Source organism: Equus przewalskii, chromosome 5 (assembly GCF_037783145.1).
Source record: "Equus przewalskii isolate Varuska chromosome 5, EquPr2, whole genome shotgun sequence".
Lineage (NCBI taxonomy): Eukaryota > Metazoa > Chordata > Mammalia > Perissodactyla > Equidae > Equus > Equus przewalskii.
The window spans coordinates 82,648,985-82,667,007 of NC_091835.1; the positions used below are offsets into that span (position 1 = coordinate 82,648,985).

Genomic DNA, 18,023 nt, shown 5'->3' on the forward strand with positions numbered 1-18,023 from the left:
TAATGACAACAAGACCTGAAAGGGTTGAAGGACTAATCCAGTTCTTATAACTTGGCAGTGGAAGAGGCAGAAATGCAACCCTGGTCTTATTGCTCCAATCTGCTGTGCTCTCTATTATATGTTTCTATGTGGAAATCCTCAATGATTAGTCAAGCAGACTAGTTCTTAGCCTTTTTTACCTTATTAAAAATATTTTTTTCAAAAGGCTTAGAAATATGCACACACTTTGACACATTATTGACACTTCCATGAATCTATACTATGAAAATAGTCATAGAGGTGCACACATTATAGCTACGAGGATAGTTATTGCTACATTGTCTACAAGAGTAAATAGTTGAAAAGAACCTAAATGTCCAGCAACAGGAAATGTGTTAAATAGATTATAACTAAATGTAGTCATTAACACAATGCTATACAAGAATGTTTGTCCTACATTGTCAAGTGGTAAAAGGCAGATTACTCAACATTATGCAAGAAAGGATCCTGCTTCTTGTAAAAAGAAAAGTATATGGATGTATAGCTGTAGAAAAAAGACTAGAAGAAAATAAAAACAAATCTCAAAGAAAATGGATGTTAGGATTATAATGAAATCCCCCTTCTTTTTTGCTTATCTAAATTTTCTGCAATGAACATGTTTTACCGTAATTTTTTCAATGATTGTCATTATTAGAACAGTTAAAAATTAATTATTGTAATCTTATTTGATGGGACTTGAGTAGAAAATTAAAACCATATGCAACAATATGTCAGTATTTTCATTATGTAGCCTTCTGTGTAAAGCTGCTTTTATCTTTCTACTTCACATGTTATTAATTTCCTATACTGATATGACGCTGCAGTAGCTCTTTAAACTTATTAATCGCCTGTATTTCTATCCATATAAATACAGACAAGGCTTTTTTGTTGTTCTCTGGGAGTGACTATAATAAGATATTGAGAATAATGACCCCCAAGCAAATATTCAAGGAACCAAGCTTAATTTGTTAGAGTACTACAGTGACGTGATAACAATTACGATTTTGTTTCCAGTGTGGGAGAGCAGGCCGTCTACTAAAGCTGCAGAAGGTACCCCTTCCCAGTCCATCCTCTGCAAATGCTGCGTGATTGGAACGGAGACCACGAGAGAACAGCGGTAGCTCAGCATGAAATATCCTTGCACTGGCCAATCAATAATAGCAGGTTCGTATGTGAGATGCAGCAGAAGTTAGCCCAAGGAATGTTAATATTTAACTACAATTCAATTCAATTTAATTTAATTGCTAAATTCAGGGAATTTAAAAGCAGCATGACCGAAAGCAATGAGACGGGAAGTCGTCCGGTGTGTCCTCTTTCTCATGTTCTCATCCTCATACGCTTCTCTTCCCTCCAGGGTTTATTCACTCACTGCTGACCTCCCTCCCAGACCCTTCTGCTCTGTCTCGTGGAATGCTCCTTTGCTTTTGAAGAAACTTCTTTTCATTCTCCGCCTGCTCGAAGACATTGTCACTCTTCCCGTTACTTAGCAAACCCTGGCTCTCACCAAGAATGTCGCCTTGCTTCCTTTACAATTCCGTCCAATGAAGGTGCTCATTCCTCCATGAGCCTGGCACTTGCAGCTCTAGGAGGAGAGCCGATCCTTCTAGCTCCACACTGCTGCTCCTACACCACTGAACTCCCTGCCCAGGGCTGGCTTCATGGGCACGTGTCCAGTGCAGGCTCACGGGGTCCCATGCACAGACATGCCTGTGCTTGGGGTTTAATGCTCTGCAATTGCCATCTTGAAACTCTTAAAAATTGATATGGGCTGAATTGTGTCCTCCCACAATCCATATGTTGCAGTCCTAACCCTCAGTACCTCAGAACGTGGCTGTACTTGAAGACAGGGTCTTTAGAGAGGTAATTAAGGTTAAATGAGGTCACTGGGGTGGGTCCTAATCCGATATGGCTGGTGTCCTTATAAGAAGACGAGATTAGGATACATACAGACAGAGAGGAAAGACCTGATGGCCGTCTACAAGGATAGAGGCCTCTGATGAAACCAAGATGCAAGCGACGTCTTCATCTAGGACTTCCAGCCTCCAGAAATGTGAGGAAATAAATTTCAGTTGTTTAAGCCGCGCCACCTGTGATACTTTGTTACAGCAGCCCTAGCAAACTAATATGACAAGTTCACCTTTTAATTTGTGTGCCATCAGTGAGTCTGGTGCCTAGTGGAGCATGCTCAAGGGGCTTGGAGCCCTGGCTCATGTGGGGTCCCACTTCCCACTGTCTCCCCTCCTTCCCTGGTTGGTGTGTTGGCCTCCTGCTTCCCCTGCCCTCAGCACCCTGGGTCCCACCCAGTCTGCCCCTTCCTGTCGCCTCCCTGAGGCTGACTGGGTCCTGTCAGCAGAGCAAGTCCAGCGGGTCCCACTGTTGCCCTCTGTCCCAGGCAGGGAACTAGAGCAGGGGCAGGCAGGGCTGAGGTTGGGTACACATCATCGCCCTGGCATCTTCAGGTAGGGCGTGGCAGCACCATCCCTATTTCCAGCTGGCAGTGCCACAGTGTGTCTGTCTGGTGGGCACGTGGCAGGGTGACCCTCTTGCCCTCCCCGGACCAAGTATGTCCTGGTGTGCGAGTTGTTGTTCCTTCTGCTCTGGGTTGGGGTGGTGGGCTGTGGGAAGGGGAGACCGGTTCATTTGCATCCAGCTGGGGTGCAGCATATCAGGGGAGGTGGAACTCGGAAGTCAGTAGGCCTCATACTGAGTCACGGGACAGAGCCCCCACTGGGCGGCTGTCAGGGTCTGCATGGACTCTGCAAGTGTCCCTGTGCCCAAGGGACCATGACATGAAACAGCAAATAAAAACACCACGACAGGTCAAGAGATAGGCCGTAGAAAAAAGGAAAGTCTTTTTATATTTTAGTACCTTTAACAGCAGTATATTTGAACGAAGGCCCCCACATTTTCATTTTCACTGGGCCCTACAAATCACATAGTCAGCCTCACCCAGCCCTGTACCAAAATGTTACCAATGTCATGCAATCTGGCTATTTCACTCTCCGTCCTCAGCACTCTTGCTCTGTATATGCAGTTTCCTCCTTCGGCTGGTATCTTTATCCCCACTCCAAGCCACCATGGTGCAGTAACCATCACTCATGTGTCAGACCGTCTCCATCCAGCTCGCCATCTCACCGACCCTCCAACCCAGTCTAGGAGAACAGCTCCCTCCTGAGTCCGCTGCCCCCATCCTTTCATTACTCAACCCTCAGCCTCTCAATCCCGGCCTTGTGATTGTTGAACAAGCTGTGGGGCGGATCCACCAGCTGCCTGACACTGCGCAAGTTAGCTGCTGTCTCTGAGCCTCAGTTTCTCCACCTGTAAAATGTGGAGAGTAATATTAACTTTATAGATCTACTGCAAGGTTAAATAAAATAATATCTAGGACACCCTTCGCATGGTGCCCCGCATGGCGCCCAGCACACAGGCGTTCTCACTGAACGGCTAGTGCTTCCCCCTTGGACCACAATTGCCCATCCCTCTTACCTTTTACCCAGCATCAAGATCTTCGGACTGGCAATTTCTCCCTTTTCTGTCAGTCTACGGGACACTGTCCCCACCCCCCATCTCCAGGCTTCACTTCCCTTTTTCAAAAATCTTGGCAGCATCGTCAGTTTCTTCTCAGATACGGCAGGAAAATAGGAAACGACTGATTTGCAAACAGCGGTTTGGCTCCTCTCTAGTTCCTGTGATCTGCGTCCTCTGCTCCTGTGCCCAAGCCCTGGAAAGTCAGGTGCATGGCCGTGCTGACGTGTGCCACTGCACACCCACGGTCTCCGCCAGGCTGACGTGTGCCACTGCACACCCACGGTCTCCGCATCAGCCGGCCCCCCTCTGCTGCCTTGCTGTCTGTGTGCTGGTCTCAGGTCGTCTGCCACCGCCGTACCCAACAGCAGTTGTCAGAAGGCTTCTCCTCGAGCCTCCTTCTCTTCTGTCCTCTGACTCGGAGCCGCTGTCCCCGATTTCTACTCAGAGGGACAAGGCAGGCGCTGGGCTTCACCCCTCGTCCTCTGCTGAGGACAGACCCAGGAGCGTGCCTCCCCTCCTCCCCTCCTTTCCTCTGCCTCTCTTCTCGGCCCTTCTCTTCTGTGCTCCGGATCCCTTTCTCTCCTCACTGTCACTTATCCTTTCCACTTTACCTTCCACCTCTTATTTTCCGTGCCCGCTTCTGCCCAACATAGAACCCTTCATAGAATACATCTTCAGTACTCAGGGCGAAGGCCCCTTCTTCACTGGCATCCTCTCTGGTGTCCCGCTCCTTTCAGCCGGGCTCTCTGAGAAGCAGGTTTCACGCCCTTCTCGCGCTGCCTACCTCGCTGCTGCCTCTTCCCTGCGTTCCTCAGCTCCTTCAGTGAAGGGTTTGCCCTCCTTTCCACTAAGGTTTCTCTCTCAGATAATCAGTGGCCTCCCAACTGCCAACCCTCGTGATCGCGATCAACTCTTAGACTTTCCACACTTGATTTCTCCGCAGTGTCTGACGTTGTCGTTGAATTCTACCCGCTTCTGGGGAGGCGCTGGCTCGCTCTCTCTCCCTTCCGGGATATGGCTCTCTCTTGGTTATCTTTCTGCCTTTTTGACCCCTCCCTCCCTCTCCCTCTCTGCTTTCCCCTCCTCCTCTACCGTCCCTCAGACGTTGGCATCCTCTGGGCTTCCGCCTGGGCCCTCTCCCTCCCCCCTCTCGCAACCCCCCTCCAGGAACTCATTTGCTATCCTGGCTCTAACCACCCTCTGCTTTCTGATGACTCCACGGTGCTGGCTTCCAGGCCCACTGGACCAGAGCAGCATGGAGCAGCCACTCGCTGGCTAGCTGATGGACTTGGGGCAGACCAGTTAACCTCTGCAAGGCTGTTTCCTCATCTGCACATGAGACTAATAATAAATATACACAGTGGGCTTATTGTGAGGATTAAAATAACACAGAAAAAGCACAGTTCCCGGCATGTATAAATGACTCAGTAAACGGTAATGATCCTGGTGCTGCTCAAGTGATGTTATTTAAAGGTAACTGCTACCCAGGCCCTGTGGGCATTTGTAGGATCTCACCTGCACAGGCTGCCTCCCAGCAGCTGGTAGTGTTAACTAGGACCTTTTTTCGTCCCACTGGCACCTCCCTCTGTCCATATTCGCAGCATCTGGGCCAGCTGCACGATCTCCACTCCTCTCATGCCTAGGAAGTATGTTTACTTCCTGACTCGACTCATCCTCTATTCTCCCTGACCTGGTCTTTCTGAGGTCTGCGGATTGAAGAGGCCCATTTTAAGGAGTCTCCCATGCCTGCGCAAGGCCCCATTCATCCTGATATTCTCAGTGTGGTTTTGTGCAGTATTTGTGCGACTCTGTTAATATCTGAGGAACACAGTTTGGGGACACTGTCGAGTAGGATAAGGGTCCTTGCCTACTTTTCCACCTTATCCACTCTCGCCTGTAAGTGCTCTGCCTCGCCAAAGGAAACCACCGACAGTTTCCAGAAGGTGCCATACTGCTCCAGAATCTCTTTCTGGATCTCGTCTCCACTTCTACCCTCCCCTGTGCAGCCGCCCAGCCATCTCTCCCCCAGCCCCTTGCCAGATACACCACTTCCAACTTTCCCTCTCACAGCTCTGCTCAGTCTTTTCTATAGCTGTTTGCCTCTCAGCCATACCAAACCCCACTTTCCAGTCATGTCTTTGTCCCCACAGCTGAGCATGATGCACACAGCAGACCCGAAGCATCTAGACAGCAATCGAAAAACACTGGAGAAAGACTTCGTCAGAATTCCACAAGGGGTCACTTTCTGTACATTCTAGGAAGAAACGGTGCAGGCACTTAGTAAATCAGTTCTTGATGAAAAATTCAGCTCTGTGTTTAATTTTTAAAGTCATTTGTTGTTTACTTAACGGAAACTGAAATTCTGCCATGTCACACAAGCCTCGAAGCACTGTATGATTGCCAGTTCTTTCTGCTGTTACGGATAATGTCAATATTCATGTTTGTGTAAAAAACAAAATTGAACATGACATTTAATTTTGCAAATTAAGAATTCAGATCACTGAATTTTTATGAACGTTTCTTCCATATTTTTAGGTTAACATCCTCAGATAAGGTTAATATTTAATTAGTTCATTTCAAATATGTTTCTAGATCACCCCAAAGACCTGTTGTTCTAAAGCTTTATTTCTTTACCACACTTATTTTCACTTAACCTCAGTTGCAAAATTAACGGTGTATTCTTACTGGTCATCTTGATCTGCCTAATACCGCAGAGATTTAAATAAGGGGAGGCAAAGGGGGAGAAGCTGATTTTACTAAGAATTGGTAGCCTCTTAATGCAGTACCAATACACATAGCATGGACATCATACTTTAATATTTGGGTTACTCCCTCCAACGCAATATTCCTGCCTGGCCTGCAAAGCAGCCATGGTATTGCGGGGGATCAGAATTGGCTAGCCCAAAATGTGTCTCTTTGCCTTGATTATTTTTGAGAACAAAAGATGCTGAAAGAAACTTTGACCTTCGCCCTAACTGCCTAAAAGAATTTAAGATAAAGGCCCGTCCCCAGGACAGGCCATCACTATGGATAACTCTGGGTATCCATAGACTGAGATGATCCTTGCTAAGCCCACTCTTATCAAAGTTCTGTCTACCAAACATTTGCTTTTCCATCTCCATGTGAATTGCTTTCCTCCCCTTTGAAGGCCCAAACTACCACCCAAGACATCCTTCTTTGTCCTCAGCTGAAGATGGTAGTTAAGGTGGCAGCTTCCGCCATTCTGTCCAGTCGCTCAGTTTTCCTGGGTGTCTCCCATGTATGCATGTTATAAAGCTGTGTTTGATTTTTCTCCTGTTATTCTGTTTCATGTCACTTTAATTCCTAGACCAGCACAAGGACCTAGAGGGCAGAGGAACTGTCTTCTTCCTCTCCAGTATCAAGATTCTGTTTTTAAGGGAAAGTGTTGTTCTTAGCAACACTGAATATGTAACAGCACAGAAGGGTGAAACACTGAGATTACACTGCCTGTCAACCTTCTAGGAAACAGAGAGACATCAACAAACTATTAAATGCCACGAGGTAAGTGCATCGACAGACCAAGTGCTGTGGGAGCACAAGGGAGGAGTTAGTTAAAGGACGTTTTCCTGATGGAGTGGGCTGCGAGGAATCTGTCCAGTCAGCTCTGGGGAAGTCCATGAAGCGTCTCGGTCTGGTACAGAAGCCTCCCCTTGGCATGACGCACGTGGGCGCGGCCCTTTCTCCACAGTGTCAGGGAGAATGTATCTATGTTTGTGAGCTTAGCATGTGCGTGCACGTACTGCACGGCGGTTTGGGTATTCGGGCTGGTCACACCACTTTTGTGCAACCCTCCACGGTCACGGGACTGGGGAAGGCCCTGCTGCCTCAGCTTGCCTTTTTGCCCACGCTGAGCTGATTCGGGCAGAATTCTTGGAGGGATCCGGCCTGCAGCGGCGCCGCTCCCCAGCTCTGCTCTCCTTCCCACCTGCTGCCCCGCGTGCGCGTGTGCGGGCAGCAACGTCAACGCCCTCGCCTGGAGCGCTCGCCCTGCAGGCAGGGTGCCCTCTGCTGCTCCCGGGACAGCCCCAGGGGGCCGCTCCAGGCTTTGGCTCAACCCTTTCCTCAGAGAAAACCTTCCCTGACCTCTCGGATGAGGTCCAACCTCTGTTTTGAGTTCCCTTTTGGCTCCAAATATTTCTCCTTTGCAGCACTTTTCACTACTGCAATTTTGCATTGCTTTTCTGGTGTTAAAAGGTAAACTGAGGCATATAAAATTTTTTAAGATTTTATTTAAGCAAAAACCCCTTGGAATCGGGCAGCGCCAAGCCAGGAGTGTTTTGGAGTGTTGGGCAGACCGAGCTGGGGAGAGACTATATATAGAGAAAGGGCGGAGGCCAAGAAAGGAAATGGTCCATGGGCGCGAGCTTGAAGCCTAGGGGGTTGTTTGTGACCGGCTGTCTTCAGCTTTCAGTTTCGTCACCCTGAGGCATTTACAACTTGCATTTTGGTTTGCTTACTGCCACTGCAGCGTTAGAGCCCCCTCAGTCTAATGGCCTCCTTGTTTAATTAATTTAACAGAGGCGATTATTTGATTAATTATTGACTCCCGGACTCAGCTGGAAGCTCCGGAGAGCTCCAGGTACACGTCTGCTCCCCATTCCCTAGCAGAGTGTCTGGTGCAAAATACATTCAGTACATTATTTGTTGAATAAATAAATGCAGGTACGAACGTGCCAAAGGGTGAATACAGAATTTTTTGAAACTGCAATACAGATAGGTTGTTCTGGAAAGGGAGGAGTAAACGCCTGCTGGCCTTTCCCCTGCGGTGGGGGGGTGAGCAGAAGTCCTTTGACTTCCAACTGGCTTAGAGAAAACCCCATCTTCAGAGTTTCTGTCAGTTCTTCAAAGACAGAGCTCCTGACTCTAGAGCTGAGGGTCCTTTGTTTAGGAATCTTTTGGACATGAAATCAGAGAAGGTCCAGGATGATACCCAGTGGGCGGGATTGAGGAAAAGGAAGGTAAAGTGCTCTACATAGTAGAGAAACAGAAATGCTGGCTGTTTTCCTTTGCAGCTGGGGACTTGGAATTCTAAATTCAAGGGAGGGAATAGATGGGAGAAGGGATGCAGTGGGGAGGAAATGGACCTCTGGAATATGTCAGCAAGCAGGAGATAGAATATAGGACTACTTCCCCGCCTCTCCCCTGCTCCCCCTTCTCTCCCTCTTCCTTCTCCCCTCTCCTTCTTCTCAACATCTCCTCTCCTTTCTCCTTCTCCTTCTACTACTGCAGCTATTGGTGTCATTTACGATGCCGGGAGCTATTCTAAGTACTCAAATATATTGCTGATTCAGTCCTCACAGGAACCGGGAGGCAATTTACTCATACCCCAATTTTACAGAGAGGAAACTAAGACTGATAGATGGGTTAAGTAACTCACCCAAGGAGGCTGTAGGGACCTGAAATTGGCCACCCCAAGATATGTCTCTTTGGCATCAGGATTATTTGAGGCTGATTGCTTTTGATAAATTGGGACAGGGAAGGAGGAATGGAATTTGTCCTTTGTTAGGACACATTTACACTTGTAAGGTAAATCTCTATCTGTAAAAGGTGCCTCCCTCTCTGTACCAGGAAGAAGGAGATGACCTTCTCTCTAGAAACTCTTAATCAATGCCAAAGGCAAGGACTTAAATCTGCATTTTATTGTGCTTGTCTGGTACCCTCCTGTAACTAACTTCCCTCCCCCTCCCAACGTTGGCATTTCTTTAAGGATTAAGCATCTTTCCTTAGGCTAGGAACTGATTGCTGCGGCTCACCTGTGACCGCCCAGCTCCGGACAATAGACTTGCCTCCTGCTACGCCCACGGAGATAGCAGACCCACTGCCTGCTGTGTCCATCAAGCGCTGTGCCGACAGGACAATCTTGTGACTATTGTGGGAGGGACATTTCAATCACATGTGAAACACCCTGTTTGGGGGTATGTAACCACTCTGTGCACCCCACTTCTTCGGTGTCCTTTCTTCCTTCGGGAAGAAAGGCCCCGGGCCATGGTTCCTCATAAAGCTTTGTTTAATTTTTTCTTGCTATTCTGTCTCATGTGAATTTAATTCGTTCTCTGGCCAGACGAACCCCAATTTGGGAAGAGGAAATGTCTTCCTCCCCTACAAGGCACAGCTGGTAAGTGGCTACTAATGTACCTGCTGTCTTGAGGATGGCCAGGGCCATCATTAAAATATGATGGTATGCCTGATGTTTAATTTAAATGGTTTGTTTTGTGCTTATTGACCCCTGATCCCCAAGTCTTTAATAAACCCTTATTTGCCACCAGATGGAGCAGGCTTGTGTTATCAGTGCTTTGGGAAAGAGGGAGAGCTGCGCCTAAGCTAAGGGCAAAGTTTCAGAGAGAGAGGGCAGACACAGACAAGAGAAGAAACAAGACAGCTAGAGGATGGAGAATGGAGCACGGGAAGAGGTGACGAGGCAAGCTACTCGCCTCGTCCCTATACCCTGATAAATATCATACAGGTACTGGAATTTCTGAATTATATAAGATGGAGGGTTCAATTATTTTCTTTGGATATTAACAGAGATTGATCCTCATGGCTCGGAGATTTAGGGACATACATTTCTCCTGTTGCATTAGAGGTAGTTGCCCTTTGGTGCTTGAAGGCCAGCCCCAATCTTGTCTCTGTTTGGACTCAGCTGAGAAGGCCTCATTCCTGTCCCCACCAGAAAGGGTCCCGTCCTGCCCCCAGTGTGAGTCTCTTCCACGTCTTCATGCTCCTGGGCCTTTTGCGCCACATCGGGCATGGAAGGAAGGATTCGCTGGTGGTCAGGAAGTGGGCATTTTCTCAGGTCATTTTTTGGTGTTAAGATCATGTGAAAGTCCTGTAAGGTTCTGAGCAAATGGGGAGGTCGTTTCTAGCAGTTAAATATTCAGACCTACGATAGAGGCACAGTAGGATCCCTGTTCGCAGGTGAAGAAACTGAGGCTAAAGAGATGAGCTACCATGTCTGGTGCACACTGCTGGTAACTGGCAGGCATGCAATGGCCGAGTCAGACTGTCATCCCATCCTTTCCATCTTATTTAAATTAGTATTTGCCTAGTATACTTTGTAACACTTTTTTATTGTGATATAAAGCACACGTACAAGCTGTACGTGCATAAGTGCACGGCTTCACAGGTCATCACAAAAACAAACACCCATGTAACTACCATCCACACCCAAAAATAGGGTATTGTTAACACCTGAGAAGCCCCCACAAGCCCTTTCCTAGTCAGGGTCTCCAACCTTACCCCAAAGGAAAATACCACATGACTCTGATTGTAATCATGTCCATGCTTTTGGGGGGCGGGTTCAATTTTTCAGTAGCTTCATTGCGATATAACTCATGTATCAGACAATTCACCCATTTAAAGTGCACAATTTATTTTTTAGTCTATTCCTAGATCTGTGCAACCGTTACCACAATCAATTTTAGAATGTTTTACCAGCTCTAAAATAAAACCCATACACATTAGCAGTCACTGCCCCACTTTTTGGCTGTTATGAATCATGCTGCTATGAACATTAATGTACAGGTTTTTCTATAGAGGTGTTTTCAGTTCTCTTGGGTGTATACCCAGAAGTGGAACTGGCAGGCTGTTTTTCAAAGTGGTTGCACCATTTTACAAGCCCACCAGCAGTGTATAAGGGTTCAATTTCTCCTCATCCTTGCCAATACTTGTTATTTTCTGTTTTGTTTTGTTTTTTGAGGAAGACTGGCCCTAAGCTAACATCGTGCCCATCTTCCTCTACTTTACATGTGGGACGCCTGCCACAGCATGGCTTGACAAGCGGTGCATAGGTCCACATCCGGGATCTGAACCAGCAAACCCCAGGCCGCCGAAACAGGATGTGCGAACTTAACTGCTACACCACTGGGCCAGCCCAAGTTTTGTTTGTTTTTTAAGGCCAACTTAGTAGGTATGAAGTGGTATCTAATTAGTTTTGACTTACATTTCCCTAATGACTTAGCACATCTTTTGAACATCTTTTTAGGTGCTAATTGGCCATTTTTATGTCTTCTTTGGAGAAATGTCTATTCAAATCCTTTGTCCATTTTTAAGTTGGGTTGTTTGTCTTTTATTTTTAGTTGTAAAGTTTTTTATATATTCTGGATACCAGTCCCTTACCTGATGCATAATTTGCAAAAAATTTTTTTCCATTCTGTGTGTTGTCTTTTTACTTTCTTGATGACATCCAGTGAAGCATGAAAGTTTTTCATTTTAATAGAGTCCAATTTCTCTGTTTTTTCTTTTGTTACTTGTGTTTTTTGTGTCATATCTAAGAAAGCAGTGCCTAATGCAATGTCATGAAGATTTACTCCTAGTGTTTCTTCTAAGAGTTTTATTTTTTTCAGCTCTTACTTTTGGGTCTATGATCCATTTTGAGTTAATTTTTGTATATGTTTTGCGATAGGGATCCAACTTAATTCTTTTGCACGTGAATTCCCAGTTGTAGAAGTGCTGTATATATTCGGTTATAAGTCTTAGGCTGGTTTTATTTGTTGTGAAAATCTTTCTGACTCTGTGGCTTGCCTTTCACTCTTTTGGCAGTGCCTTTTCATAAACATAAATTGATGCATTTTAGTGCAATAAAATTAAGAATTTCTGTTGATCCAAATTCCCTAGGAGTGGTCGTCCATGGCCTGCCTCCTCTGTAAGCGTCTAACCTACCTCCTGTGTACCCTCTGTTTCAGCCACAGCAAATTATTCTCCTCTCTCTAAACACATCCTGCCAATTTCCAACTCTGACTCTATCTAGAAAGCACTTTTCCTGATTTTAGATAGTAAAGTCTCATCCATGTTTAAGGCTTAGCTTGAATTACAGTCATTGTGCTAGATGCTGGAGCTCCAAGAGTGAAGACAGAGAGTCCTTGATTTTTGGAATCCACATTATAATGAGAGGATTAGATGATTAAAAGAGCAAATTAAATGAAATGTTCTGATTTCTTTGATATGGAAAGTATGGAATAGGAGCGCTTAAATGCTGTCACACTTGAAGAGCTCAGCCCAGGGCCTGGCTGAGTGGGCACTGTAATTTCACTCATTGTCCTTATTATCACTAGGAGAAGTGTCTCTACAGAACGAGAGACTTTCCCTCTAGGAGAGAGTCAGGGAAGGCTCCTTTGAGGAAGTTGTACCTGCACAAAGACCTAAAGCGAGAGAGAGCCCAATGCATGGATGAAGTGTGCAAAGTTCAGTGTGGCTGGAGCCTGGAGCGATGTGAACGAGGGCCATGGAGGGAGAGAAGACAAACTCAGGAGGTAGGCACAAGCCAGCTGAGAAAGAACCTTTGAATCATGTTTTAATGCATGGGCAACGAGAAAGTTTTTATGGGATTCATTTTTAGGATGACTCACACTGCGTTGTGGAGAAAGGATCAGAGAAACACAATAAGAGAGTGAGCAAGACGTTTTAGGAGGCTGTTCAGGAAGAGAGAGTGACGGCTTGGACGGGGGTGGTCCAGAGGAGATGGAGAGAAGTGGACAGAGCAAGCACATTTTCAGGAGGTAGAATCAGAGAGCTTCTTGGGAAATTGCTGGGGTGGGTGGGGAGGAAAGAGGCTGGAGTTGAGGATGCCTCTGGGTTTCAGCTTGAGCAACTGGGGAGAGGAGAGAACCCTTTAACAAGCTCGTGGACGAGCGTCAGGTGTAACACACGTGTCAGGAAGTCCCTCCAGGCTCCCAGCAGTTGACACGTGTCTCCCATTTCTCCGTGCTCATTTAGTGTGTCATTTCTCTTTCTGTTGGAGCACATATTGGAACCATAGACTGTTGGAGCTGCATAGGATCTCACAGATTAGCAACAACCCGGTTTTATATGAGCCTCAAGAGTCACAGAATGCTCCAACCTTCTGTGGTCCTCCTTTACAAATAAAATATCTCAGGCCCGTATGCAGTGTAACTGCGGGAAATACAGTCACCGCCCAATGCTGTCTGCTGTCTGCTGTTCCCGGGAGGATGTTTGCGTGGCCTGTTGTCATCTGTCACTACCGGTGCTCCACTCTTCTCCTTACTCCCCTCTGTCCGTCACCTCCTTCCTCCCCTTCCCGGGTGCTCCAGCTCTCTCTGAACCCCTTCACTCTAATTTGGCTGCACAGCTCCAGCCTTTTATTCCTAAGACCCTATGAGCCCAGCACTGTTGTCTGTAACTTGCTTTGTCAAAGGCTCGAAGGAAATAGAGTAGAATTACTAAGCAAAATAAGAAACTTTAGACTCAGATATCAGACTTTCCCTCACCCCCGCTGGTCTTCTCCTGGCCTCCTTGGCCTGACCAGCTGCCGTGGTGCTAGAGTGCTCCATTTACCACAAACCTCTTCACCTTGCTCCTTGCTCCTCCATTCTTTTTTTTTTTTTTTTTTGAGGAAGATTAGCCCTGAGCTAACTACTGTCAATCCTCCTCTTTTTGCTGAGGAAGGCTGGCTCTGAGCTAACATCCATGCCCATCCTCCTCTACTTTATACGTGGGACGCCTACCACAGTGTGCCTTTTGCCAAGCGGTGCCATGTCTGAACCCAGGATCCGAACAGTCAAATAAAAAATGGCAAGTAATAGGATATATTGGAATATATGAGGAAGCCATTTTGGTGTAAACCTAATTCGGCCTGACCTTTTCTTTCCAAAAGGGCCTGACCGAGGCCGTTGAGCATGTATTGTGTATCTGCTTTAGAGATTCCCTATGGCAAGAGCAAAAGGCCCTTGAGATAAAGGTGCAACTTCCCTCCCCCTCCCAACATTGGCGTCTCCTTAAGGATTAAGCATCTTTCCTTAGTCTAGAAACCGATTGCTGTGCTCACCTGTGACCGCCCAGCTCGAGACAATAGACTTGCCTCCTGCTACGCCCACTGAGATAGCAGACCCACTACCTGCTGTGTCCATCAAGCGCTGTGCCGACAGGGCAATCTTGTGACTATTGTGGGAGGGACATTTCAATCATATGTGAAACACCCTCTTTGAGGGTATATAACCACCCTTATACCCCCACTTCTTTGGAGTGCTCTGTTCCTTTGTGGAAAGACTCTCCCGGGTTATAATCCTAAAATTTAAACTCAGAATAAACTCACCCAAATTTTCATTTATAGATTGGTTATGGATTATTTTCGTCGACAGAACCCATGAACCCTGGGCCGCCGAGAAGCGGAATGTGTACACTTAACCGCTGCGCCACCGGGCTGGCCCCTCAATCCACCATTCTTTAAGACCCCCAACCCTCTGCCCCCAGCCCCTTCCCTAAATCAGTCCTCCAAGAACAATGCCCTTTTCCCTTTTATCTATAACACTTTTATTTACTTATGTTTAATTTTTCTCGTCCTTGCTAGGCTCTGGGTCTTGGCTTTGCAGAGCCAAGGGTTTTCCGAAAGGATTCTCTCTCCAAGATGAAGTCCACTGCGTTTTTCAAAGAGTAATCTTTTCCTTTCTGCTGTCTATACTCTATTTTGATGAGAAAACGGAAGTCCCAGAAGTCTAAGTGACTTCAGAGTTGAATGACTTGTCAGTGATGGATTTTAGGCCAGAACATTTTTCTTTGAGACTTCTGACTTAATCCAGTATATTTTCTGTACAAATCTCTCTCATCTTCTAGCGGGGAGTTCCTCGAGGGCATGGAATTGGTCGCTAGCTCAGCACAGGGCCTGGAACTTAGTAACATTGTGTTCAGTGAATGTTTGCTCAGTGGACAGCTTGGTTCCCATTTCCCCACGTTGTTACAGACCCAAGCTACCGCGCCTTTCCCAGTGACCAACTGTGGCCAGTAGAGGGCAGCAGAGGCGCAAAAGCCCTGGCCCTGGAGGGGGTGGTTGTAATGTGGGAGTCAGAAACGTCACGGAATGCAAAGTGCGGGGTTGTCAGATTTGGCAAATAAAAATACAGGACACTCTGGGACATAAGTATGTTAAAAATTATTTGTTGTTTATCTGAAATTCAAATTAACTGGTGTCCTGTATTTTACCTAGCAACTCTAAGTGCCATCGCATGTGAACCTGATGCTCGAAAAGCGGCTTTGGTCCTTATCAGGAAGCTGTCAGAGGGGATTTGATGGGGAAGGGGTATGGTGAGCTTACAAGAATCAAATGTGGGGGCCGGACCCGAGGCTGAGTGGTTAAGTCCGCATGCTCCGCTTCAGTGGCCCAGGATTTTTCTGGTTTGGATCCTGGGCATGGACATGGCACCGCCCATAGGGCCATGCTGAGATGGCATCCCACATAACACAACCAGAAAGGACGTACAACTAGAATATACAACTAGGTACTGGGCGGCTTTGGGGAGAAGAAGAAAAAAAAAAGATTGGCAACACATGTTAGCTCAGGTGCCAATCTAAAAAAAAAAAATCAAATGTGGGTGCTCGTCACACAGGGGATTGACTAACTGAAGGTGAGCCAAATAAAGCTCGCCCTGGAGGGGAAGATTCTGCCATGGAACCTAGAGCAGTCAGGGTGACAGATCCTCTCTCCTGTCCTGCAGGAGACGTGGTCGCCCATGCAAGCAATGCAGCAGATGCTAACAGCTGAAAGAGGCTGTGCAACATCTCATGTGTGGTCGTAGATTAATAACTGTTTAACTCCACACACTGTCACCATTGTAATCTGCATCCTTGATCTTGCGGTCTTTCAACTTGCATAACGATCCAATTCTCTTATTCCAGAATCTGCCACTTTCCACACATTTTTCCTATGACATTTCCTCTTCCCTAAGGCTCATTTTCTTGTTAGAGATCACTTGAAATTCTGCTTCTTAAATGTAACATTTTTCTAATTGAGTGGAGACATCCATTCTTAATCCAATTGATAAACATGAACATTCTGTGATTTGAGACACACGTTCATTTCCATACACATTTATTGAGGGCCTACTATGTAGGAGAAAGGCTTCCCCATTAAGAAACTCATAATCTAGTTAATAAAACAAAACATTAGAAACCAGGGGGGAGGTCCTCCCTCTAAGAAGTGGTTGATGCAGGTTGCCAGAAAACAACTGGTCCCTTCGTAACGCATTGTTTTTGTAATATGAATTTACTTCTGGAAGTAACTTCAAAGGATGAAAATTCATGAGTATCTTCCAATTGATCTATGAAATGGGGAAAGTTATCAAGAGGGTCTTCTTTAAATCCTTTGCTCAGAAAGCAGTTGCTTGCTTCCTCTTTCAATGTAGGCAGAACTGACAGAATCTAGCCTCGGTTACTATTCTGTATGTAGAAGTGATTGAAACACGCACACGCACACACTTACAGCTGCACGGCTTCAGGAAGGACAGGTAGTAGTGATAACCTGCTGGAGGAGGAGGCTTCTAAGACTCCTAGGATGTTAGTACTTCAAAGACCGTAGGGATCAATCGCCTGGTCCAGCCTCCTTCCTTACAGATGTAGCTCCCCAGCCCAGACTACAAAGCCGTGCATAAGGTCCCACGCTAAGCCTGTGACACAGCTGGGAGGTGGGCCAGGACTCCTGTATGTGTCTAAGATCAGGTTCTGAAGGACGTGATAGGACGCTCTGTGATGTTTGTCTAGTAGACAAACTGGTTTCTCCTGGGAAACTCTTGTAGGTCCTTAGCTTCCATGACGGTTTTCCCACTTGGCTGTCTCCTCTTCTCCTGGCTGCTCCTTCTCTGCCTTCTTTCCTGGAGCCTCCCTCTACTCTCCTCCCAGTTCACTCCCTCTCATGCTCCCTATACTATCTCATCCACTATCACTATTTCAATGACCATGAAAACAACCTCTTTGACTCCCAAATCTTTATCTTTAGTTCTGACCATTTCCCTAGCATCTGTATATTCAACTGCTATCTAGAAATCTTTTCCAGATGTTCTACAGACACCTCAAATTGTCCAAAACTGAAACTTCTTTTCCATCATTCCCTCACAAACTGTGTTCTCGGCCTGTGTTCCGTGTCTTAGATAGTGACATCATTACCCATCCAAGTCTCCTTGTCCCCCACCCTCAAGTGGTCACTGAGCCCTCTCGAGTCTGTCCACTCAACATCTCTTGCACTCATCACCTCCTTTGCCTCCACCTCCTGCCTTAGTGGAGGCCGGCAGTCAGAGAGTTGATGCCCACGGGAGAGAAACCAGTGAGAGGAGACACATGCCACTAGCAGGGGCAGCAAAGGCCAGGACCGATTGGAGACAGCAGGCCTTGCTGAAAGGTGCGCCAGGTACTGAGCTTCAGCAGACTCTTGCTTCAAGGGAAGGAAGGCCCAGTATTGCCAGATATTCTCAATTTAAGAGAAGCCTAAAATTTTAATGTGAAGTCTTCTGATTTTTAAATGGGGCAAATCATTCAGTTTTTTAAAAATCCAAATACATATTGGACATAACACAAGCACACCTGCCTCCCTCCACCCCCACCACGCTCTGTCCGTCCTGTAACTCTGCATCTGGCATAGTGCCTGACACACGTGGGAGATCAGCAAATGCTGGAATGAATGAAATGGGCTGATGAGGTCATAGGAAGCAAGTTGTTATGGAGTTGTTGGCAGTTTA

At 46.6% G+C, this 18,023-nt stretch overlaps 1 protein-coding gene across 1 annotated transcript in view; it reads left to right on the forward strand.

Annotated features, from left to right (window-relative positions):
• Positions 1–6,874: 6,874 nt before the first annotated feature.
• HELB (DNA helicase B) overlaps positions 6,875–18,023 on the forward strand; it is a 56,150-nt gene continuing 45,001 nt past the window's right edge. The window contains exon 1 of the mRNA XM_070622007.1: positions 6,875–7,068. The gene's annotated coding sequence lies outside the window, so the exon portion shown is untranslated. The remainder of the gene's footprint in view (positions 7,069–18,023) is intronic.